This window comes from Protopterus annectens, chromosome 14.part0, assembly GCF_019279795.1.
Source record: "Protopterus annectens isolate FY-2018-M chromosome 14.part0, PAN1.0, whole genome shotgun sequence".
NCBI lineage: Eukaryota > Metazoa > Chordata > Ceratodontiformes > Protopteridae > Protopterus > Protopterus annectens.
This window is the reverse complement of record NC_056748.1, coordinates 789,609,658-789,634,685: the sequence shown is the minus strand read 5'-3', so window position 1 is coordinate 789,634,685 and position 25,028 is coordinate 789,609,658. Positions and strand designations below refer to the sequence as shown.

The following is a 25,028-nucleotide window of genomic DNA, read 5'->3' as shown; positions in this document are numbered from 1 at the left end:
TCACGTGTGCATGCACGTTGGGAGGAGGGGTGCTGCAGAGCAATAGCACAAACTGTCTACACCTTCTACATAAGTCAATGCTATACCAGTCCATGAGATCATTCATGATGATGTAGGACTTAAGTTCTCAGAAAAGGAAATTCCTAACTCAAGGTAGAAGACTGCAGCTGGTTTTGGTTGTGCTGGCTAATGTAGTCTTCATTAGCAGCTGCCACAATGATGAACTGTAACCAGTGAGCCAAGGTTTGCACACAGGTACATTTATATAAATAATGTAAAGATTAAAGCAGTGATTTCTTCTCAAAGACATAGAGTGGAAAAGCTATATTTCCCTTCTAATGTATTGTATACCACCGAACAAATGAAGAAAGAGTAAAGAGATTTGTAGAAATACTTAAGGTTGCAATAATGTGTATTAATATGTGCTATCAGTGCAGCCAAGATGTTATAATAATGAAACTTGAATCAGAGGTTCATAGGTTCATAGGTAGGTACTAGGCTATCTGCCCGAAGGCATTTATAAGCCTAGCCAGAATGTGAGGCTTTCGCTGCCCCCTTAGATTAGTTCCCTGTGCCTCTGTCCAGCAGAGCCACTGAAGTGATTCCCCAGGTAAACTTTCTGTTTCCCATCCACTCATCAAGGTTTCTTTTGAAGAGTGTTAGCGAGGAGCTCTGCCTAATGTAGACTGGGATCTTGTTACAAAGCATGGGAAGTCTCTGGGACAAGAATCTATCCCTCCAGCATGTCCTATTTATTGTTGTGGTGAGGTTTAGATCCCTAGAGCATGTTCATAGGTTCATACTAGGCTATCTGCCCTAGGGCATTTATAAGCCTAGCCAGAATGTGTTTGGCTTTCGCCACCCATTTTAAATTTATTTTGCTATGCCCTTTTTCGAGGTTAGTATACTGTGCCTCTGTCTAACAGTGACACAGAAGTGATACCCGGGGTAAACCTACGATCTCCCATCCACTCATCAAGATTCCTCTTGAAGAGAGTCAATGAGGGACTCTGCCTAACCTGGACTGGGATTTTATTCCAGAGTGAAGGGACCCTCTGGGTTATGAATCTGTCCCTCCAGCATGTCCTGTTTATTTCAGTGCTGAGGTTCAAGTCTCTCGAGCGCGTAGCTCGATGGGATTTGGATTTTCTGAGGTACAGCATGTCCATTAATTCCAGGTTGGACATGGCTTTATATGTCAGGCACAGATCGCCTCTGAACAGGCAGTATGCCACTGAGTAGAGCTGGAGTTTCTTTAACCAGGCAACATATGGCATCTGTTTAAGCCCTTTGATCCTCTTGGTGAGGTACTTTTGGGGTCTTTCCAGTTGCTGCAGGTGTCTGGTAAGGTACATCCCAAAAGGGGTATTGTACTCAATTATGGGCCTGATGAGGGATGAGTAAAGAGGCACGATGACCTCCCCTGATCTAGATGTGAATCCCTTCATGATTAGGTGGGCTATATAAAATGTTTTTCTAACCACTTTGGCCATGTGGTTGTCAAATGAGAGATTGCTATCAACTTGGGTCCCCAGGTCCCTAATTACTTCTTCTGTACTTAATGGATTACCACCTATGTGGTAATTTGTGGGCACTTTGTTTTGCCAAAGGGATGACTATACACTTTTGGCATTTAGCTTGAGGCCATGGCTCTGGCACCAGTTGTCTGTTTCTATGAGGCCCTTTTGGAGGATGCTTGTGTCAGCTGGAGAGTCGATTATGGCGCCCAGTTTGCAGTCATCTGCGAACATGGTCAGCCACAGTCCTTCCGTGTTGGCCTGTACCTCCGAGAAATATATACCGAACAAGAGAGGTCCCAGGACTGAGCCTTGTGGGACACCACTTGTAACTGGTTTGGAGTCTGACATGGCTCCAGCAATTCTAACCATGTGGGTTCTGTCCTTGAGCCAGTTTGCAATCCATCTAGTGACATAGGGGTTTATATTTAAGCTGGTGAGCTTACCTATAATGCCCGAGTGGGGTATTGTATCGAAGGCTTTTGCGAGGTCCAGGTAGGCTGTGTGGACCACCTTCCCTCGTCAATGGCCTTGGTGACTGTTTCAAAGAAATCAACCAGGTTTAAGAGGCAGGATCTGCCCTTAACAAAGCCGAACTGGGTAGGATCCAGTGTCTGTAGGTCCCCAATATCTTTATTTATGAGGTCCATGATGATCCTTTCCATAGCTTTGCAGACCAAGCTAGTCAGGCTTATGGGGCGATAGTTTCCAGGATCCGTTGAGGCACCACCTTTATGGAGAGGGACCACTGTTGCTGTACGCCACTCTTTGGGCACATATCCTGTAGTAAGGCTGAGATTGAACAGTAGTTTTATGTTTGGGTTTAGCTCTTCTTGGAGTTCATGTAGGAAGCAGCCGGGACACCGTCTGGTCCCATTGATGCTGTGTTTTTGCTTTGGAGAGGCGGCTCTTACCTGAGCATCTGAGATGTCAGGGGCAGCACTCTGCTGGGATAGATATTTGCCCTTTTGGTGGGGAGGGGTTTGCTGAACCTGTCAGCTAGGATGTTGGCAATGTCTGTGGGTTCAGTGTATTTTTGTCATTTTGGACTAATTCTGAGCATATCTTGGAATTACCACCCAGGTTTCTAACATAACTAAAGAAAGCCTTGTGATTATCCTTAGTGTCCTGTGCAATTTTTCTCTCGAAGCTGGCCTTAGACAATTTTATGTGTGCCCGTAGTTTTTGCTAATACTGATCAGTGATGCCTTCCCTTTTTGGGATTTTGCTCTATCATTTAGTAGCTTCCTCCTTCTATTGTATAGTTTGTTTATGGCTGGGGTCCACCAGACAGGGCGTCTGCCTTTGGAGGATTGGGTCTTGGTTTTATTTGGGATTGCATGATCCATGCATTCCTGAAGGTGTTCATAGAATGCGTTTATAAAGGATTCTGCGGTCTGGGCCGTATTTTCCACAGGCCCGGGGCTTTGAAGGATTCCACCTCGCTTTTGAGGAGTGTGAAATTTGCTTTAGAGAAGTTTTTCACTGTGGTTTTCTGGGCAGGGGTGGGGTCGGGATGTGAATATCCAGTGAGATTAGTTTATGGTCTGATCTTACCAGTGAGGGATACACTTCTGGTCTGGAGCATAGAGTCCCCATGTTGGTGATGATCAGGTCCAGTATGTTTTCCCCTCTTGTGGGAGTGGTAACAAGTTGTTGCATAGCATTTGAGTTTATAAATTCTAGGAACCTTTGGGCTAGGGTGTTGGAGCTAGAGTAATGCTCCCAGTCTATGTTTGGGTAGTTGAAGTCACCCAATATAATGGTGTTTGGAGAGACCTTCATATTTTCCAGTGTTCTCAGAAAGGCCGAGTGGGGTTCCTGGGTTTGGGAGGGTGGTCGTTAGCAGGCTATAAACTGGAAGGCAGTTTTACCCACTGTTAGTTGCACATGGATAGTCTCTGATGCTTCGTGCTTTGCCACCAACCTGGAGGTGTGGGTATCTGTGATGAATATCTATACTCCCCCTCCTTTTGTGGTTTGGTCCAAGTTTTGGGGCCGAAAAGCATGGTATGAGGTATAACCTGGTAGTGCTGGGGTGCTCTCGGGAGCCCTGAACCAGGTTTCTGTTACTGCACAGATATCGATGTTCTCCATGCTAAGGAGAGTTTTGAGTGCGTGCATCTTGAGGTTTAGACTTCTGGCGTTGAATAGCATTACTCTTAGTTTCTTATCCCTTGTGATACCTATGGAGGTGGGTTTGTCTTTTGAGCGTTGCCTAAAAAAGGCACTATGGGGGCAAGAGCCTTTGCCAATATCCAAAAGCCCAGGGGTGACAGGTGCAAGCCATCCCTAGCGAAGCATCGTGGCTTGTCGAGCATATCCATCTCAAGCTGACAGGCATTGGATCCCCTTTGAATGACACCAGTACTTAAGCCAATTGTTGAAATTGATCATCTTGTCTTCATATTGTGGCATCATTCTTGGTGAGGGTAAGATGCTACTCAAGGTCAGGGTCATACCGGCCTGGGCTACATGCTCAGAGAGCTCCTTTATGTCTCTTTTCATGTAGTCCAGGGAGGTACGTCTCAGGTCATTCACACCAGCATGGGCAATGACTGAGTCATATTTGTACTTGCCTTGGAGTGACCTGAGTGCCTGTGTTATGTGGCGGATCCTAGTGCCCGACAGGCTGCTCACCATGACCCTCTCCTTGTTCAGCCTGGTGAGCGGGACGTCAGTGTGCCTGACGATAGCTAGCTAATCCCCCAATCTTTGATGCTCCTCCCAAAACTTAATTGAGGAGTAAAAAAAAAAAGCTTGAAAGCTTTTCCAATAGTTTCTGCCTCAGTGACCTGCCACATGTGCTTTAGTACTGAATGCAAATGGTGGCATTCAAATGCCAGCTATGGATGCCCCCTTTGCCCCAACCTAGCTACTCTCCTGAGTTGAATGAGTTATAGTCAGGAAACCTGGCTTTGATTTCAGCTCCTTCAAGTAGCACTCAGGAAGTTACACAACTGCCCCCCCCACACACACACACCTTTTCTTTTAGGTGGTTTATTTTGAAAACATGTATTTATGCTTAGTATCTCCAGGCACCAAAAAAATGTAAGTTAATTATGTAAGAGTTATAAAGAGTGTTAACAGTGTTGCTAGGAAAAAAAGGGTTATGTGGTTATGTGCTGAGAATTGCAAATATCTGCTTATTCAGAATCTCAAGCCATACAGTATGACGTAATATTTCATACTTATCTGTGTTATGTGTATTCTGAATGACAATTTGCACTGCATGCTAAAGTAATATTGTCCTCCCTACATATGTGACAGTGTCTTGGGGCAGTATTCCCTGAGTAGGTCAGCATATCTATTGTGTAACACCACTTTGGGCAGTTGTGTCCTGACAAAAAATTGTAAAAATGGCAAATGTCCTGAGATTTTAGGACAAAATTATTTCCTATATTTTATGTAATAGTTGCATAAAACAGTTATTCTGTATCTAAAATGCCTAAATGTTATAAGAAACAGAATAAGCAACTAAAATGCTACAAGAATAAGCGTTTATTTAGGCAAAAAAGTTAAGTTCTAACCTTTGTACTGACTGTGGGTATGTGCCGGCCTGTAAAATCTGATGTTTGTACCAAAAATGTCCCACTTTGGCCATTTGAAAAGGTGGCAACCCTAATCTTACTGTCCTAGGTGAATGTTGCTAAATATGAAAATATGTAGTTTAATTTGTCATATATATTAACAGACACAGAAACACACACACAGAGATTGTTAGAATGACCAGTTTATGATCTGTTAAGGATTTCCCTTCAGTGTAATATTTGACAATTGCCAGGAATCTGACTTTTTTTTTCTCTGAATAGCTCTGCTGCTGGAGGAAATACAGCATGCTGATCATGGATCTGTCGACATTCCTAGTAGCTAAATATGTGCTCCTGTAGATACTTGAATAGGAAAGTTTATCCAAGAGATTCATCAGTAACTGTTGGGGGTTCCATTCTGTGCCACCAATGATTCATGCTATGTAAACAAATCTTGTAAAATGTCACTTTGTGTTTGCTATTAATATTTAAATTAATAACACAAATTCCTGGGAGCGTTCAGTGCCCAAGCCTCATACTGCCGTGGCTAACGCAATAAATCAGGACAGCACCTGATGCATGCAATAATTAGGCCATCATCCTGTTTGTGCAAGGCACACCCAGCATACTTTATAATTCATTTAGAGAAGCAGTGAGCTGATTATTTCCTTCCTTCCACACTGCATTAGCATGCCAGAAAAATGCATGGCACAGCAGAGGGCCTAGCAGAGAGAAGCAGCCGTGCGTGTACTTCTGCAGCTCCAGAAGATTTGTGCTTAGCTCACCAGTGGAAGGTGGGCAGCAGTAACTGCTGTACAACAAATTATTTTTCTATGCAAATGATGAGACAGACAGCATCCCCCCATATTGCATACCTTCTCACTTGTGTTGGTCACCCTTCAGAAACTCACAAATTGCTTTAACTAACTGTAATTTCTTGAAGTGCCGGACATTTTCATTAGGCTATGCTAAAGAATATTTCTTAGCAGAAATCATATGGCAAAAATAGTAGATTTTTTTCACTGTAGTCCATTGCTGAGACGAAAGTGAATATATTTTATGTCCCTTCATATTTTGATTGAATTAAATTATTTATGTTCAGTACTACCAGTATCCTTTTTTAATGTAAATACAATCTGAATTGAATTTACCAACAAAAAATATAATCTTCTTGTATTTTAATAGCAGCAGTTATCTTTACTAACTTGTTTCAAAATATAAAAAAAAATCTGTTTTTTCAGAAACTAAAGAAACCAAAAGTAGTTTAGTTACATTAATTTTTGTTAGAACTTGTGTTATTCATAAAATAATTAATTTTGCTCAGGTAACAAATACTGTTTTAATGCCTCATGAACTACCCTAGTATAATGAAATGAAGCAAAACTGGATTTATATAGCATGTTAAAGTGACCATAGATATATGCAGGTGTCTTCTGTGACCTTGTTCGATGTCTGAGCAGTGTTTCTTGGATTTTGATTACTGTCATATATTTTAATTTTCTGAAACACGCAGTTCTATGGAACTAAAGTAGTCAAGCATGCAGAAAGAGGTAAAAGAACAGATATATATTTGAATTTTCCAAAACAATTACCTTTTCTGATCAGAAGTGGTCAGACATAGTAATAGCAGGTTCATGTCTCATTGTTCTCCAGCTTACCTTGTAAGCAGGGATAAATACTTTATTATGTTACCTGAATGCGGTGAGAAGTAGATTCTTGGCAGAGGGTCTGTAAATTATTTCTATATCAATTGCTGAAATGTGGGAGGCTTTCTCTAATTATTCATATGGAGCAGATCTGTTTGTGCTATCAAGCTTTCTAAATGTTTTCTGCAGGAGTGGCTACACACAAGTAATGTGTTTCTTAGACAATTTTTTTTTCAAATAATAGTAGAGCTACTATATTGGGCTACTATGTTTGTAATATAAGATGCCTTATGAAGTAAAATATAGCATCCCAAAAACAGCTCAAGGATGCAGGGACATAACAGTACTGGAAAAAGTCTAAAGAAAACCAACAAATATGGTTAATGGATTTATTGACAGATTGAATGGATATGAATGAAGGCTGAAAAGACTGGGACACAATACAGTGGAGTTGGGGAAATTTAGAGAAGACATGACTTGGGGTCTTAGTATCATGAAAGATGACCATGGATAAGTAGAAGTGAGGAAAAAGGACAGTGAAGACTGGAGAAGGTATCAAGTAGTGAGATTGAGATACTGCTTGGACTTGGGAAGCTTTCATTCATGTAAAAGAATAATGATGCATGGAGTAGGCCACCAGAGTTATTGCTGATGTACTGTTTTCTGCAGTCAGGAGGAATTGGACTAGACAGAGTAGACAAGGGGGATTATACATATGGGGCAACTGCAGACTGCTGCAAATCAGAAGCAGACTAGTCAGAAAAAAGTTATCTTTCTTTTGGTAATAATATGGATGTACATATGACATGAATCTCTTGTCTCTTGTAGCTTATGAAACATAAGATAGATATAAATGTTGGGTTTTGACAACTAAATAATGGCTCCGATACTATTCCTTTAAATCCAGCTTCTTGAAATTCATATATACAGTATTTAGTGCACCAACTCGAATATGGAAAAAAAAGTGGATAAAAACATTCTTGCCTTCCCAAGGAATGAATGGTTGATTAGGCCATTCTTCCAGGAAACAAATGGATGGTAGGGCTTTTGCCTGAGCTAGAATGGGCCTGATTCATGCCCTGTGAGAAGAACGACCAGTTAATGAGATGAAAAAGGAAACTGACAAAGGGGACAAGAAAAAACATGGCTAAAAAAATAAGGTAGTTGCATGAAAATGACAATTGCCCGAAATCAAAGAAAACATTTTTTTTTTTAATGGACAAACCCTCTTACCCCCACCCCCACCCCACCCATGCCCCTTACTTCATTATTCTTACATTGAGGTTGGTTACTTCAGTAAATTAATGATGATGTTTTGCTCTTTCTCTGAAATGCAACAATCCTGGAGTTAAGTAAAATTACATAAAATTCAGGCTACACAAATTGCTAAAATGTGTAATACTCCAACAAATGTGAGGATCACACTGGGAGAATATACTAGAATTAGGGCAGGCTATAAACATAGGCAAACTAGGGAATCACCTAGGGTACCATTCTTGTAAGGGCATACTTTCTCCATTTATTTATTTAGAGCAAGTTTTTTTTTACCCTAAAAATAAAGAAAGAGCTCCTACAGAAAACAAATGTGCCTGTAGCACAGGGAGCTCTCTAGGGGGTCGGTGCGTCTGTGACTGGGCCTGGGGCAATGATTTTAATTTCTTTAACATTCATCCTAAACCTCACAGGTCCCTATATACTATATTGGCTGGAAACAGTGTGGTCCTTATTTATTTATCTTTCCTCACAAACTGCAGAGAGGTGCAAAGAGGGTCACTATAGTTTGTATATGAGCATTGTACTGTCTCTAGAAGTTAATGTTATTGCAATCATTTTTTTTTTCATTTTCCTCACAATCAAACATCTGATGCATATACAAGTTGTTATCTTTTGGGGGAAAATAACTATGCATGCTGTTTATATAGGTCTGACAGAAAATGTGTTAGGTTCTATTTGTCTTTTCAGTTTTGTTCCAGTCTGACATCAGAAGGGTACATAGAAAGTGGCTGTCTTTTGTGGGTAGAGGTGAGGAGCACGCTATATATAAATATGACAGCAGCGGCTTGAAATATGGCTGTGGACATTTATGCCTCAATTTTAATCCCAATTTAGCACCGAGAAGAAAGCACAGAAATTGATTACCTGAATTGAAGTGGGAGGGGGCAAGTACTATTCCCAGATATCATATATGTATTCTCACAAACACTTACCTTCTCAGGTTATTGCAAACTGGTGTTTGGTCAGCTCTGAGCACTGAAACGTAGATGCATTTTATTTCTTCCATGAAAAAAATTTGTGTCCAATTTCTTTCCATACAGATGATTATTGTTCAGGCCATCACTCGATCAAAAGGTTGTAGAAAATCTCTAAAATACTCCTCAGAGCATCTATAACCCTATGGCTTCTAGGTGCCTAGCAGCCTTGCCCCCCAACCCCAGCCTAATTTTTTTTTTATTACAGGGTAGTTTTGGTCAGTTAGGATGTGTTGAAAGGATGCAGGGAGAAAAAAAAACAAAGCTGAATGGTAAGACTGAATTTCTTTCCCTAATCATTGTTTTCATTTAGGCCCTTTTTGGATGAAAAGGTTGTTTAAAAAACTCTAAAATGCATTTTGGAGTATCTAGAAACCTTATGGCTTAATGCAGTTACTTCTACTGCATTTATTACAGTATAGTTTTGGTTAATTAGGGTGGACTGGAAAGATGCGGGGGAAAAAACAGAAACAAAGTTGAAGAGTATGGCTAAATTTCTTTCTTTGATCATGGTTTTTGTCAAAGCAGTCATTGGACAAAAAGGTTGCTAAAAAAACTCTAAAATGCATCTCAGAGCATTTACAAATGTCATGGCTTCTGGGAGCCTTGTAGCCATGAGACCCCTGGCTTAATATAGCTATTTCCACTGCAGTTACTAAAATGTAGTCTTGGTCAGTTATGATGAGCTAAAAGGATCCAGGAAAAAAACAAAGTTGAAGAGTAAGGCTAAATTTCTTTTTTTTAATCATGTTTTTTATTCAAGCAAACTCTAGATGAAAAAGGATGCTGTTCTGTAGTCCTATCTCGCCTTCATTTTTACACTTGGTTCGGCTCCGACTCGGCAATTCCCTAGCTCAAAGTCTTCTGGTTGGCTCGTGGCAAGGAGGTATCCCATCATGCACCGCTGACATATCCCAGATCTCGTTTGCCACTCGACAAGTTCAGAAGTGCTTCTTCTTGACAATGGCTAAGTGGAATATTTTTTCTTCCTATTACTCTTTTTATAGTGTTTAAAAAAGTTGTGTTTGGCTTATTTAGTATTCGTTTATAGTCTGGTGTCTATTAAAGACTTTGTGTGGCATTGTTTGCTGTGTTTCTTCTGTTTTTTATTGGCCGTTCTTCCACAGTCCTGTTTTTGTGTATCCCTGCTCTCGCTGTTGGTTTTGTTTCCTATTTGGGCTTTGCCTAATTATTTTCTCTTTTCTAAGCTATATTTCACCAAGGGCTAGGCCCGTTTAAGTTAGTGGACCTAGTCCTCTGTCTGTTGTGTGTTTCTTCCTCTAGGGCTAGGCCCATTTAAGTTAGAGGACCTAGTCCTCTGTCTAAACTGTCTGTTGTTTCCTCAGGGCTAACCGTTTAATTTAGAGGTAGTTCCTGTCTCTGTTTCTGGCACTAGTAACTGTGTCTTGGTTTTTCTGTCTGTCTTAGATATCATTTTTGGTTTCGGATATGTCTAAAGACTTGAAAGACCACAAGACTTCTGGGTTTAAAAAATGTACCAAGTGCACCCAAAAATGTCCCTGACAGATGGGCATACTATTTGTGTATACTGCTTAGGTGCTATTCATCTTCAAGAATCTTGCTCCTTTTGCCATGCTTTTAGCCCTCAAGTCCTTCAAAAGAGAAGGAACAAACTTCTATTGAAAGGTCTCTTAAAGCATTCTTTTGAGGAAGAATTGGCTTCTTCTTCCTCCTCTAGTTCCAAGTCACCCTCATCTAAAAAAGACAAAGTTAAACCTACAAAAAGGAGGTCTCCCACTCACTCGGTGTCTTCGGAGCCGCCAGAGAAAATTTCTAAATCGACTACTTCCTCTTCGGCTCCACTGGTTTCGGTGCCGACAGAGGTTATTGATGTGGAGCAATCAGTTTCGGTTCCAAAGATTATGGAGCCGATAACTGAATCTGTGTCTCGGAGCCGGGTCAGCTGAACTTCATCCGGTTTCTCCGACACTCAGATCGCCAATGTTTCAGCGGTCTAGGTCCCCCACTTTAACCTCCAGGTCCTCTAGGAGCCTTTCTGATGAGGACTTTGAGAGAGTGGTGCGCAGACTCCTGAAGACATTGGCGTTGGCAAATTTACTTTCAGCTCCATCCCAGTTGGCTCTGGAGCCTACTGAGCCTGTACACCCTATCACTGTTCCTCCTCCGAGCCACTCCGGTGATTCGGAGCCAGAGATGTCGGTGCCACTGGCTGTGGAAATGTTGGTTCCAGCTACCTCGGTGGGTCTCTTGGTTCTGATATCTGCTCCAACTCCTTCTATACTGTCCGTGGGGTCTAGGGTCCTAAGCTCTCTGGTTGGTCCCTAGGGGGATGCTTGGACCCGAACTTCTTAGTTTCCGAGCTAACCTCTCGGTGCTTTGGCTCGGGTGAGTTCGGACCCCACATCTGTCTCGGAGCCTATCTCCTCTGTACCGAGGACTGCCTCTGCTCCTTCGGAACAAGGGGCGTCCTTGGAGCCGAGGGGGTTGGCCTTCGAGCTGATGAGTCTTCAGTCTGAATTAGGGGCACCGACACTCTTCCCCCTAAAGTGCCAACCTCAGTCTCAGCACCTTCTCTCATCCAACATAGCGAAGACTCGCAGCCTCAGTTCATGAGTGGTCCCCAGTCTTCTGAGACCTCCCCAGAATATCCTTCTGAGGAGCCCCCTCAGAAGAAAACTTGAAAGAGGAAGCATGTAGACTCCGCTGATGAGTCCATTACATCAGACACTGACCTCGAGGAGTCAGAAGGGTCCCCCAAGTCGTCCTCTGATGATATCTCTTTCGCAGATGTCCTTGAGATCCTGAAACAGAGAGACGGCTGGCCCACCATCTCCCTTCTGATGAGGAGTTGTGTACCTGAAGGCTTTCGGGTCTCAACCCTCCACCTCTTGGGTATCTCCACCTTTCGACGAACTTTTGGATGTAGTGAGTTGAAAGGTGTGGGAATCTCCTGACACTGTGGAACCAGTTCCTAGAAGACCTAATAAATTCTTATCAGCACCTCAGGACAAAGAGTTTCTCACCAAAGGCATGCCAGTAGATGCCATGGTGGTGGCAGCAGCCACCAAAAAGGAACTTGTTGAAACTTCCTCCACCATCCATCCACCGAACAAGGAGTCTCGAATGATGGATAGGTACGGGAAGCGTGTCTTTTCTTCAGCGACTTTTACACTCAGATTACTGAACTACTTTTCTCATTTCACTAGGCTCCAGAGAGAGCTCCTGGAAGAGCTGGGAGATAGCCTCCAAGGTAACATATCTGAAGCGGTATCTGATAAGCTTAATGCACAGATTTCTACCTTAAATTCTGTTGTTAACTCCTCCATGAGGCTGATATCTTATGCAGTGGATGGAGCGATTAGGGCAGCAGGTTCAGGAGTTTCTCTTAGAAGGCACTCCTGGATGCACTTGTGTAATTTTGCAGAGGCCTTTAAGTCTACATTTACCATTTGATGGATACTCGTTGTTTGGACCTATGGTAAAGGACACACTCACCAGGTGCGAACAAGAAGGGAAAACCCTGTCTGCCATGGGAGTCCATTTTTCTGTTCCTTCTAGACCCTATCCCAAAGGGCAGAGAGGCGGAAATATGTGGTTCAAGGAGTCTCAGAGGTTTTTCCCAGGACACACAGGGTGATTCCTTCTCCAGAGGCAGAGGTGGAGGAAATAATGGTAGACGTCACCCTAGAGGTAGGGGAGGCCCGCAGAATTAGGGAGACCATGATTCCTTTCATGGTCATCCCTACCAGCGCTCCTGAAAGGAGGCCCGACTGCATCACTGGAGCCAGTCGGGGGACGTATTATCATTGTACCCAGAAGCCTGGCGTGGTATCACACAAGACAATTGGGTGGAAAGGATAATTACCAGAGGATACTGTATTTCCTTCTCTTTTACTCCTCCTCGGACCAGAAGAATCCCAGATGTTCCACCCAATCACAGGGATTCAACAACTGTAGAAATCCAAAAGTTGCTCAAAAAGAGCCTCATCCAACCCATCCCCGCAGACCAAGTAGGATTAGGGACGTACTCCAGATTCTTTTTGGTGCCCAAATGAACAGGGGACTTGAGAACCATCTTGGATCTCAGCAAGTTGAACGAATCAGTAAAGAAGTCCAAGTTCTGAATGGTCATGTTACAGTCGAGACTCTCGCTGTTAGGGAAAGACGTTTGGATGTGCTCCATAAATCTCCAAGATGCATACTACCACATCAAAATGGACAGAGCATCAAGGAATCACTTACACTTCTGGCTGGGGGCCAGTCATTACCAATTTTGCACCCTGCCCTTTGGTCTCACCACAGCCCCAAGGGTGTTCACCAAATGCATGGCAATGGTAACGGCTCACTTGAGACGCCTTGAATTCCATGTGTTTCTGTACCTGGATGACTAGCTCCTGACTGCCATCACCAGGCATCTACTATTATAGGCCGGGGACGCCACCATTATGCTTTGCTTGCAGCTAGGAATTACAATAAACTGGCAAAAATCTTCATTGTCACCCTCTCAGCATGTGAATTTCATTGGCGCAGAAATAAATACCGTCACAATGAGGGCTTACCTCCCCATAGAGAGAGTCCAGGAACTCAGGCAACAAATTTGGAGTCTACTTCCACAGCGAAAAGCAAAAGCAAAGATGGTACTCAAATTGTTAGGGACTATGGCCTCCACGATAACATTAGTCCCATTAGCCAGACTGCTCATGAGGGTTCTGCAGTGGTTACTTTTTGCCCAGTGGTCTCTGTAGCAACTACCTCTTTCTCATCCCATCCTGATAACAGAATCGTGCAAACAGGATCTTCACTGGTGGACCCAGTCCAGCCATCTGACCACAGGCAGACCGTTTGTTCCGTCTCCCCCTGTCACCACCGTGACCATGAATGCCTCCCAGATAGGGTGGGGGGGGGCATTATCTAGGGAGAACAGTCCAAGACACAGTGCAGGAACATGAGGCTCATTTGCATATGAATGTCCTGGAGATGAGAGCAGTGCTTCTGGTGTTGCAAGCACTTCACAGCTTTCTTCCTCTAGGGACGACTGCGATTCACATGGACAACATGTCAGTGGTATGGTACATAAACAAACAAGAAGGGACCAAATCTTACCCCCTATGCAGAGAGGCCCTTCGAGTGTGGGAGTGGGCAGTGTCTTCCCAATGTTTTCTGGTCGCAATGCACATTCCAGGGAAAACCAACGTGATAGCCGACAGGCTCAGCAGGGCAATTCTTATGCCTCACAAGTGGTCTCTGAATCCACACATTGTGGAACAGATTTTTTGCAGATGGGGTCAGCCTTGCTGCGATCTCTTCGCCACCCTTCTAAATGCCAAATGCAACAACTACTTTACCCTGATCCCCCCGAAGGGGGAGACATCCACAGACACAGTCGTTCACGATTTGCCCTCGGGACTTCTCGATGCCTTTCCACATTTTCCTCTGATATCAAAGGTCATTCAGAAAGCAAAATCCTTGGGAAGCAAGATGATCCTCATTGCTCCTTACTGGTCTCATCAGATTTGGTTCCCCTTCCTCAGGCCTCACCTAATGGACAAACCTTGGATTCTGGACCCAGTGCCAGATTTACTGACGCATATGTCAGGGGTGTTCCATCCCTCTCTCCACACCCTCAATTTGACAGTGTGGCTGCTCCGATTCCATCCCTGTCAGGCTTCATGACTTTTTTCCTAATGTTGTACATATTCTGACATCTTCTCACAAACCTTCAACTAGAAACTTTTATGCCAGTAAGTGGAAAAGGTTTTCCTTTTGGGCTTGCGATAGAAACCTCGATCCTTACACAGCCCCCATCTCTGCGATTTTGGAGTTTCTTACACAACTGTTCCATCAAGGTTCAGCCGTTGCCACTATAAAGTTCAACTGGCAGCTATTTCTACCTTCCATTTGGCTAATGATCCTTACCTTATGGCGCATAGATTGTGCAGAGCTTTTCTTAAGGGGGCCACATTATTGAGACTCCCCATCATGGACCCTGTGGCACCCTGGGATTTGAATTTTGTCCTTCAAAATTTCACCTCCCTTTGAACCGTCAGCAACTTGCGATCTCAAATTCCTTTCATGGAGAACCATATTTTTGGTGGCCATTACATCTGCAAGGAGGGTCTCAGAACTTCTAGCCCTCTCTGTTAGGCCTCAAATAATCCAAAAAGATTACACAGTGATATCCTTACTACAAATCCATTGCTTTAAATACAGTCAGTACCCAGTCATTTCCTATGACATCACTTCCATAGAGAAGAATCAGATAGAAAATCTACTTTATTAAATCACATTTTATCATTAAGACCTGATGCAAACAACCCCCCTAGCCTGACAATCCATTTCCTTTCTTTTTGATTCAAAATGGAGTGCCTTCCTGTTTTAAATAGTCTGTTACCCATAACCTTATCTATCACTACAAATGTAAACTTAGCTGATGTATGTACTTGGGAATGTCTGTATAAGACATTTGTAATTCTTTGATTGCGTATGTCACTAAGATGTTCAGACATCCGACAATGCAATGATCTTGAGGTCTGCCCCACATAAAAGTCAGAGCATATGCAGCTGGCCATATATATCACGCAATCTGACCCACAGATAGCATAAAAATGTATGTAAAAAACTGACGTATTTTTGCCATTCGGCATTTTGGTCTTATATTAGGACTGTTTCTTCTCCCTTTTCGACATACTGTTCAGGCTAGATGAAAAGTCCAGTTTTATTGTGGATGTATATGAATAAACAGGCCATGATTCACGGATATTTGAACAGTGAGATTATGGAGAATAATGAAACAGAGACTGTGTATTAGTTTGGGACCTACAATGCCTATTTAAATTTTATGCCTGACGCAGCAGTGGAATTTTGCAACTTCGTTTAATATTGTCTAATTTTTGCAGTTGGTCAGCTTTTTATTTAGTGTCTCATTTTGGACTATTAGGGTGGGGTGTTTGGAATATCACAACTGTTTTGGGGAAACAAATGTTATGATTACAACTGTGAATGAAAATGTTTTTTAGCAAATGGGCTGTTTTACGCATTTTTTGGAAATGTAAGAAGCTGTATCTAAATACTGAAAGGTTCTGCAAATTGCTGTTGCAAAGACGTGATTTATTAATGTTAAACCAATGATATGCCATTGATTTAAGATTCTTTTGAATACATCAGGTGGGAAGTAGGAATCGATGCTTTTGTTAATGAAGAAATTACACTTCAGTGATGTACAAGTAGGCCGTGGTAACTGTACCAAAGAATATATATATACATATATATATATATATATATATATATATATATATATATATATATATATATATATATATGTATATATATATACTATTGTTTGGGTATTTTACTTCCATATGTGAGTATATCTCATTAAGGATAGAGTACAATCTATGTACAGCTATAAAACTTGGGTATTAACTAAAGAGTGTTGAGGAGTTCATTAGGGGATTAGAATATTCAACCCAAGTGAGCCTAAATATTTAATCCATGTCATTTTAGACCTTATATCACATGATATATCAGGTATTGTGAATAGATTGTTGGCTATATAGACCATATTTTTTCCACTATAGCTCTAACATATAGGGACTTTTTGAGCCAGTTGGGCCTCATCTATTTTGTTACCATTGTCTGCAGTTTTTTTGGTACAACACTCTGGTTTTAATCTTGAATGTTAATCCCTGGACTTTACTTGAGGGGTTGGGGTGTGTGGCTGGTCCCTCATTTTCTTCTTTTTTGTGTTGTGCCATTCTCACATTTATTGAGTCTTGAATTTATTGAGTCGTTTGTGATATTGCTGTGCAAGTTATGGGCTTATTGTCATGGATCTGAATAACATACTACAGGGCCTTTGTGCGGATCGTGATGATATTAGAGTATTTGGTTTGAAATCAAAAAGCGATGACACAGTGGTTAAGGTGTTTGCCTTACAAACACAAGGTCCAGGGTTTGAGTCTCACAAGGGATAATTGGCTAGGCTTAAAATGACTCGCAAGGGCAGTTAGCTTAGTACTAACCTATGAACAAATGACAAAGGCCACCTTGATCCAGTTGATGGCTGTAACTTGCTATTCAGCAAATTGGGCAAAAATATGAAAATTTTGCATACAAACATTTGGCACCTAAAACTGTTTAATAGGTTCATAGGTAGGTACTAGGCTATTGGCCCAAGGGCCTATATAAGCCTAGCCAAATGGTACCCTGGCTTTTGCCACCCAAGAAAATTATTTTCCTGTGACCCTGTCAAGCAGAGCCACAGGAGTGATCCCTGGGGTGAATTTCCTATCTCCCATCCAATCATCAAGATTTTTCTTGAATAGTGCTAATGAGGAGCTTTGTTTGATATAGATAGGTAGTTTGTTCCAGAGTATGGGAAGTCTCTGGGACAGGAATCTATCCCTCCAGCATATTCTGTTTATTGTGGTGACAAGGTTTAGGTTCCTAGAGCGTGAAGCTTGGAGGGAGCATGTCCATAGCTTTGTATATTAGGCAGACATCTCCTCTGAGTAGGCGATATGTGATGGAGTAAAGTTGGAGTTTTTTGAGATGGTCTGCATAGGGCATCTGTTTGACGCCAGTAATTCTCTTTGTGAGGTATTTCTGCGGCCTTTCCAGTTGTTTTAGATGTCTTGTGAGGTACATACCAAAAGGGGCATTGTACTCTATAATGGGTCTAATGAGTGATGAGTAGAGGGGAACAATGACCTCTTTTTTCCTGGATGAGAAACCTTTTGTGATGAGGTGTGCCAAGTAGAAGGATTTCCTGACTACTGTGGCAATGTGATTATCAAAGGAGAGACTACTGTCCACCTGTGTCCCAAGGTCTCTTATCACACTTTCAGTGTTAAGTAGACTACCGCCTATGTGGTAGTTCATGGGTACAGGGTTTTTACCAAAAGGGATGACAATGCACCTTTTGGCATTGAGCTTGAGGCCATGGCTTTGACACCAGGCATCTGTCTCAGTGAGGCCCTTTTGTAGGATGTCCACATCATTAGGAGTTTTGATTATGGCTCCTAGTTTGCAGTCATCTGCAAACTTTGTTAGGCAAAGACCTTCTGTGTTAGCCTGTACTTCAGAGAAGTAGATACCAAACAGGAGAGGACCTAGGACTGAACCCTGTGGTACTCCACTTGTCACTGGTCTGAAGTTGGATTTCGAGTCTGCTACTTTCACAGTGTGGGTTCTGTCAGTGAGCCAGTTGGCATCCCATCTTGTGATATAGGGATTTATACCTAGTTTATTGAGTTTATCTATAATTCCAGAGTGGGAGATAGTGCCGAACGCCTTGGTAAGATCTAGATAGGCTGTGTGGACCACCTTACCCTCATCTACGGCTTTGGCGACTGCTTCAAAGAAGTCTATTAGGATTAGGAGACATGATCAGCCTTTTACAAACCCGAACTGGGTAGGGTCCAGAGTTTGGAGATTACCAATGTCATTGTTTATAAGTTCCATGATGATACATTCCATAATCTTGCAGACCATGCTCATCAGGCTAATGGGGCGGTAGTTCCCGGGGTCAGTGGTGGCTCCCTCTTTGTGAAGTGGGATAAGTGTTGCTGTGCACCATTCAGTGGGCACAAAGACTGAGGTGAGGCTATGATTGAACATGGTACTTAGGTGAGGTGCCAGTTTGTTCTGTAGTTCATGTAGAACACAGCCTGGGAAGTTGTCAGGTCCCACTGATGCTGTGTTCTTGGCTTTGGAGAGTGTATTTTTTACCTGTGCAGCCGTGATTACAGGAACTTTGCATTCTTCCAGTATAGAGATGGGCCCTTTAGGGGTTGAGAGAGGTGTAAAGTTATCAGTGAACCTATCTGCCAGTATGTTGGCAATATCAGTTGGTTCTGTATATTTAGTGCCATTGTGCTGTATCTCAGAGCAGATCTGAGTGTTGCCATTGAGATTCTTGACATAGCTATAGAATGCTTTGTGGTTGTCTTTTGAATCTGGCAATTTTGTTTTCATAACTAGCTTTGGAGGATTTTATGAGGGATCTCAGCTTCTTACTGAGGCTGACCACAGAGTTCCTCCAATCATGGGATTTTACTCTTTTTTGCAACAGTTTCTTTCTTTTGTTGTAGAGTTTGTTTATGGCAGGGGACCACCAGATTGGCTTCCTTTTTTTGGAGGATAGCTTCTTGGTTCTGTTAGGGATTGCATGATCCATGCACTCATGCAACTGCTTATAAAGTGCATTTGTATAGGATTCAACAGTCGTACCTCTATTGTCCGTCAGCATGGGTGTCGTGAAGTTTGCCACTTCTGTCTTAAGAAGTATGAAGTTGGCTTTGGAGAAATTTTTTGTGGTGGTTTCCCTAATGGGGGGTGGGGGTGGGATGTGGATGTCTAGAATGCTTAGCTTGTGGTTGGATCTGACCAATGAGGAATTGACCTCTGGACATCAGTGGACATCAGAAACCCTCCCACATGAAACCATTATACTAGGTGACTTCAGTATTGATTGGACCTCACTTAAATCACCCCATTCCTCAAATCATATTAACCTTTATGGATTCTCACAGCTTATACAAACCCCCTACTAGGGTAGACAAAACCACAAAAAAAGAATCAATACTAGACTGGATTCTCACCAATCGCCCATCTTCCGCCCATACTTTTAGTACACTACCTGATACTACCTGACATTCTAAGCGACCACCTCCCAACCTTCTTCATCAGAGACCAAACTAAACTCACTAGAACTAGCTCTCATAAACACATCAGATACACTATAAACTTCAGGGCTGACAACCTTAATACAGCCCTTAAACATTCAAACTGGTCCCCTCTTTCAACACTTCCTTTAGGTGAAGCAGTTGAGTATTTCAACACTATCTTTTTAGGCCTTCTCAACCAACTTGATCCACTAAGACAGATCCGCACTAAAACCATTTATGCCCCATGGCTTATCAAGAGCACTAGGCAACTTATGAAACAAAGGGACAAAGCATGGGATACCTAGCGCAAAAATAAAACTACTCCTAATAGGCAAACATTCTTAGAATTAGAACTGAGAAACACTCTAAAAAATAAATCAGACTAGACAAACAAAAATACTATAGTGAAATTCAAACTAAGCATAATACCAACCCACAAAAGTTCTGGGCCACTATAAACAGTATTCTCCAACCAGGTAAATCACCAACTCCTCATCCAAACATAGACACCAGCTCTATGAACACAGCCACCCAATTCAATGAGTTCTTTACCAACTCTATATTAATGCTGTCAACAGACCCAGCCTCCTCAACCCCACTATACTATATAACTCATCAAATAACACCAACTCCTTCACCCTTCAACCTGAACCAACTTACACAATGTATAGATACCTACCAAACTTAAACCCGCCAATTTAGCAGTAAACGAACCACCTGCCAAATTCCTACAAATAGCTGCCAAAGCCATTTCCTACCCAGTCTCTATAATCATTAACATAACAATCTCAGAACAAAAGGTACCACTTCTCTGGAAAATCTTGTACATTATACCAATTCAAAAAAGGGCAACTCCTCTGACCTAAAAAACTACCCCCCTATAGCTATACTTTCCCCACTGGCTAAAATAATGGAAAACTGTACCTAAACCCATGTCCTACCACATCTCCTCTCCAACAATCTTCTTGCCGAAGCTCAACACAGATTCCGCCCCAATCATAGCACTACCACTGCACTCATCCATTTTAGTAACCTAGTAAATATGCAACACAACAACGGCGCATCAGAACAAAAATATTATGCCGAGGGGGCTGAGAGTTAAAGTCCAGCCATTGGTGGGTAAACCTGATGACATTCTTGTCAGAGAGTGGAATATGGCATAGCAAAAGGCATCAATGGCCTTTGTTAATATATTGACATCTTATTATGAGAGGATTATAGAAGAAAACATGAATGATGTTAAACGACTATGTGAGAAAGTGAAGGATTTTGAGGGACAGTCACACTACACCGACAACCTGAGTAAACTTTCCAGGGAGCTTTTGGCTTTTAAGAATCAAACAAGAGAAAAAAAGTTGCACAAATTTAATTGAGATGTGGAAGACTACGATAGGGGCAGGCCCTTTGAGTTTCAGAAGAGTGTTAGGTTTTCTGCGGGTAATAAATATGGGATGAATACCCGCAGGAAGAGGCCTTGTTCCATCCTTTAAAAATCAGGACAGGGTTTTAGTACTTCAGGAGATGAGTCTTCGGCTACTGATACTGAAAGTATATATGTTAGTGATTCCCTGGAATCAAAAAAGGGGCGAGATCAAGATCACCTTTTAGTGGTGGGACACACAGGGAGGATGCAAGCACAAGGGTAGACACAATAGAAAACCTACTACAAACAATGGTGAAGTGAACACTGAATGTTACAATGTGCATAATATCTCAAAGCATATTTTGTCTACTGATCAGACACAATTACTTAATAAAGGGTTAAATTACATACACGGCTTCTTTGTTGATGAAAATTATTTTTTTGCTTATATTATAGCATTTTGCAGAAAATTTAATTTAAAACTATTTTTTGGTTCACAGGAGGCTTCTCAAAGATCTACTGGGTTCCGTTTTTATAAATCTAATTTTACCCCTCCTATGAACAAACATGTGGCCATTTTCCAGCAAGCAGTTCTCAAGGGTATACATTTTAAATTATGCTCTTTTCAGGTGTTAGGACATAATCTTTTTCGTAAGGTGAGCAACAAGCACTTAAGGAACTTCAAGACAACACTGATATTACCATCCTACCGGCAGATAAGAGTGGGGCAATAGTTATCATGGATTCCAGTTACTACTGGGCTGAGGGAAATAGGCAACTTACTAACTCTCAGCATTACATGAACATGCCAAATGACCCCACCCCAAATTTCAAACAAGAAATGTATTTGTTTTTAGAAAAAGCGATTGATAAAGGTATAATTAGTGAAATGGTCAGACAACACCTTACGGTAAAAGAGCCTGGCAAGCAATATTTGTATCTCTTGCCGAAAATTCATAAAGATCTGAATCAGCTTCTTGGTAGACCTATTGTGTCAGGAATTGGGTCTCTCACAGAGCCTCTTTCAATGTTTCTGACCCAATACTTACAACCTTTATTACCATATATTAGGGCCAGAATTAAGATAATACCGAATTTCTGCAGATAGTGTCTGAATCCCAATTGGAGCCCAATTGGTTTATGTGTACCCTAGATGTCAAGTCTCTATAGACCAGTATCCCCCACTGGGCGGGGTTTGCAAGCCTTAGAATATTTGTTGAACAGGGTAGAACTTTATACTCCGGGATTTAATACATTACTTGTAGGCTTGACTGAACACGTCCTAACCAAATATGTCTTCTATTTTAAAGGAGAATGTTATTGGCAAACCCAAGTTACGGCTATGGGGGCATCCTTTTTCCCCATATATGCCGATTTATTTATGGGTTTTATACAGGAACAAATCATTTACAATAATTCCCACAACATTTTCTTGCCAGACATCGACATATGGAAATGATTCCTGGACGACTGTTGGCTGGTATGGCGAGGTGACATTGACTATCTTATGGAATTTATTGAATACATCGATGAGAATAAATGGGGTATTGAATTTACCGTTACATACAGTAAGGAGGAAATAAATTATCTGGATGTAAGGATCTTGCACCTACCAGATCATACATTACGTACTTTAGTATACAGGAAATACCCATAATATAATAGCTTATTGTACACGTCCAGTCTCCTTCCAAGCCATACCATCAGGAACATCCCAAAATCTCAGTTCTTGAGGATGAGAAGAATTTGTTCAACTGATGAAGACTTTAATATATCTAAACAAGATCTCACTTGCAGATTTCTGGATAGGGGATGTAGACAGAGGGATGTGATTGGAGCAAGAGACTGGGCTTCGAATCAACCAAGATCTGATTTATTACAATATAAATCCAAACAGTATCGGGAGGGGTCAGACACTATTAGAATGGTCACTACATATGGCAGAAATGTGAGTCTATTAAGACATGTAGTTCAGAAACACTGGAACATTCTTGCATCTAATGATGAATTGAGTTCTATTTTACCTGAGAGATGCCAGTTCTCTTTTCGCAAAGGGAAAACTTTGGGCTCATACTTTGCTCATTATAAAAAAAACTAATAAGGGTGATCAGGTGTGCCATCAACTTACAATGACAGGAGACAGGCTTGTTGGTTCCTATCCTTGTGGACATTATACATTCTGTAAACACATGCACAAGACTAAACAATTTACTAGCAAAAATACAAGTCAGTTTTTTGACATACATTTTTATGCCAACTGTGGGTAAGATTGGATTATATATATGGCCAGCTGCACATGCTCTGCCTTTTATGTGGGGCAGACCTCAAGATCATTGCGTTGCTGGATGTCTGAACATCTTAGTGACATACGCAACCAAAGAATTACAAATGCTTTATACAGACATTCCCAAGTACATACATCAGCTAAGTTTACATTTGTAGTGATAGATAAGGTTATGGGTAACAGACTATTTAAAACAGGATGGCACTCCATTTTGAATCAAAAAGAAAGGAAATGGATTGTCAAGCTAGGGGGGTTGTTTGCATCAGGTCTTAATGATAAAATGTGATTTAATAAATTAGATTTTCTATCTGATTCTCTGTGGGGAAGTGATGTCATAGGAAATGACTGGGTACTGACTGTATTTAAAGCAATGGATTTGTAGTAAGGATATCACTGATGAAGGCTATATGCTGAAACCGGTCTGGAATGTGATATAACAATACATTTTGAACTTCTTTCACCTCCTTGTGGTGCTGGCCGTTCTTTTTGGATTACTTGAAGTTTGGTTTGGCCATTTGCATCAGCCGTACTTGCTAGCTAATATGTGGAAGTGACTCTCTATTAGGCTGCCTTATTTGGTATTTCACAGAGACAGGGTTTCTTTACGGACCAACCCTTCATTTGTTGTTAAGGTCTCTTCTCAGACTAATATTCATCAATCCATTGAACTACCTGTGTTTTTCCCAAAATTTTCTGATAAGGCAGAGTACAAATTTCACCAGCATGACGTTCATAGACAACTGCGATTCTATCTGCATCGAACCAAGAGTTTCAGAAGGTCAGACCTATTGTTTATTTTCTTTTCAGATTCAAGAAAGGGTTTACCAGTCTCAAAACCTACTTTATCACACTAGATTTCAAGCTGCATTTCATTCATTTATAATTTCACTGGCAAAGATCTCCCTTTTATGGTGAAAGCCCACTCTACCAGATCTGTTTCTACATCGGTGGTCTTCGAAGCAAAAATTCCCATGGATAACATTTGTGCAGCAGCAACATGGGCTACACCTCATACATTCATAACTCATTACAAGTTGGAGGTGGCTTCCAGGAACAGATCTTCCTTTGGTTCCACAGTACTCAGAAATATTTTCTCATGAGCCACCCAAGGTAAAGGTGGTAGGGACGCTGTCCCAAGTGTAACAAAGAAGGTGAGATAGGACTACAGAACATAAAGAAGTTATGTACTCACCATAACGTTCCATATTTGTAGTCCGTCTCGTCCTTCATTCTTACTATCCCACCCTCCTGCCCCTTCCTTTGAGGACATGGGGGAATTTAAACAATTACTTTCTCTCTATGTTTGAGACCTTTCTCCATGGTTTGTTCTTTTTTCTCTATAGTTCTACTACTAGCAGCAAACAAGATCTGGGATATGTCAGTGGTGCATGATGGGATACCTCCTTTCCACGAGCCAACCAGAAGACTTTGAGCTAGAGAATTGCAGAGTCGGAGCCGAGGTTTGGCTCTGAGCCTAAGTGTAAGAATGAAGGACAAGATGGACTACAAACATGGAACGTTATGGTGAGTACATAACTTCTTTTTTAAAAAGAAACTCTAAAACTCACCTTAGAGCATCTAGAACCCCCATGACTTAATGCATTTTTCCTGTACAGTTCTCTGAGTGCAGTCTTGCTTAGGTAGAACATGTTGAATGAAAAAATGAATAACTACATTGAAAACAATTGAAGAGTAGGCCAAACTGTGAGAAAAGGGAAGAAAATAGAGTAATCTGTGTAGTGTGAAAAGGTCAGGATGGGTTGGGCAGCAGGGTATGTGTTTGGGGTTGG

At 41.6% G+C, this 25,028-nt stretch overlaps 1 long non-coding RNA gene across 1 annotated transcript in view; it reads left to right on the top strand.

The window, feature by feature from the left end:
- LOC122789245 overlaps positions 1-25,028 on the top strand; it is a 746,442-nt gene that overhangs the window by 176,268 nt on the left and 545,146 nt on the right. The window lies entirely within an intron of this gene.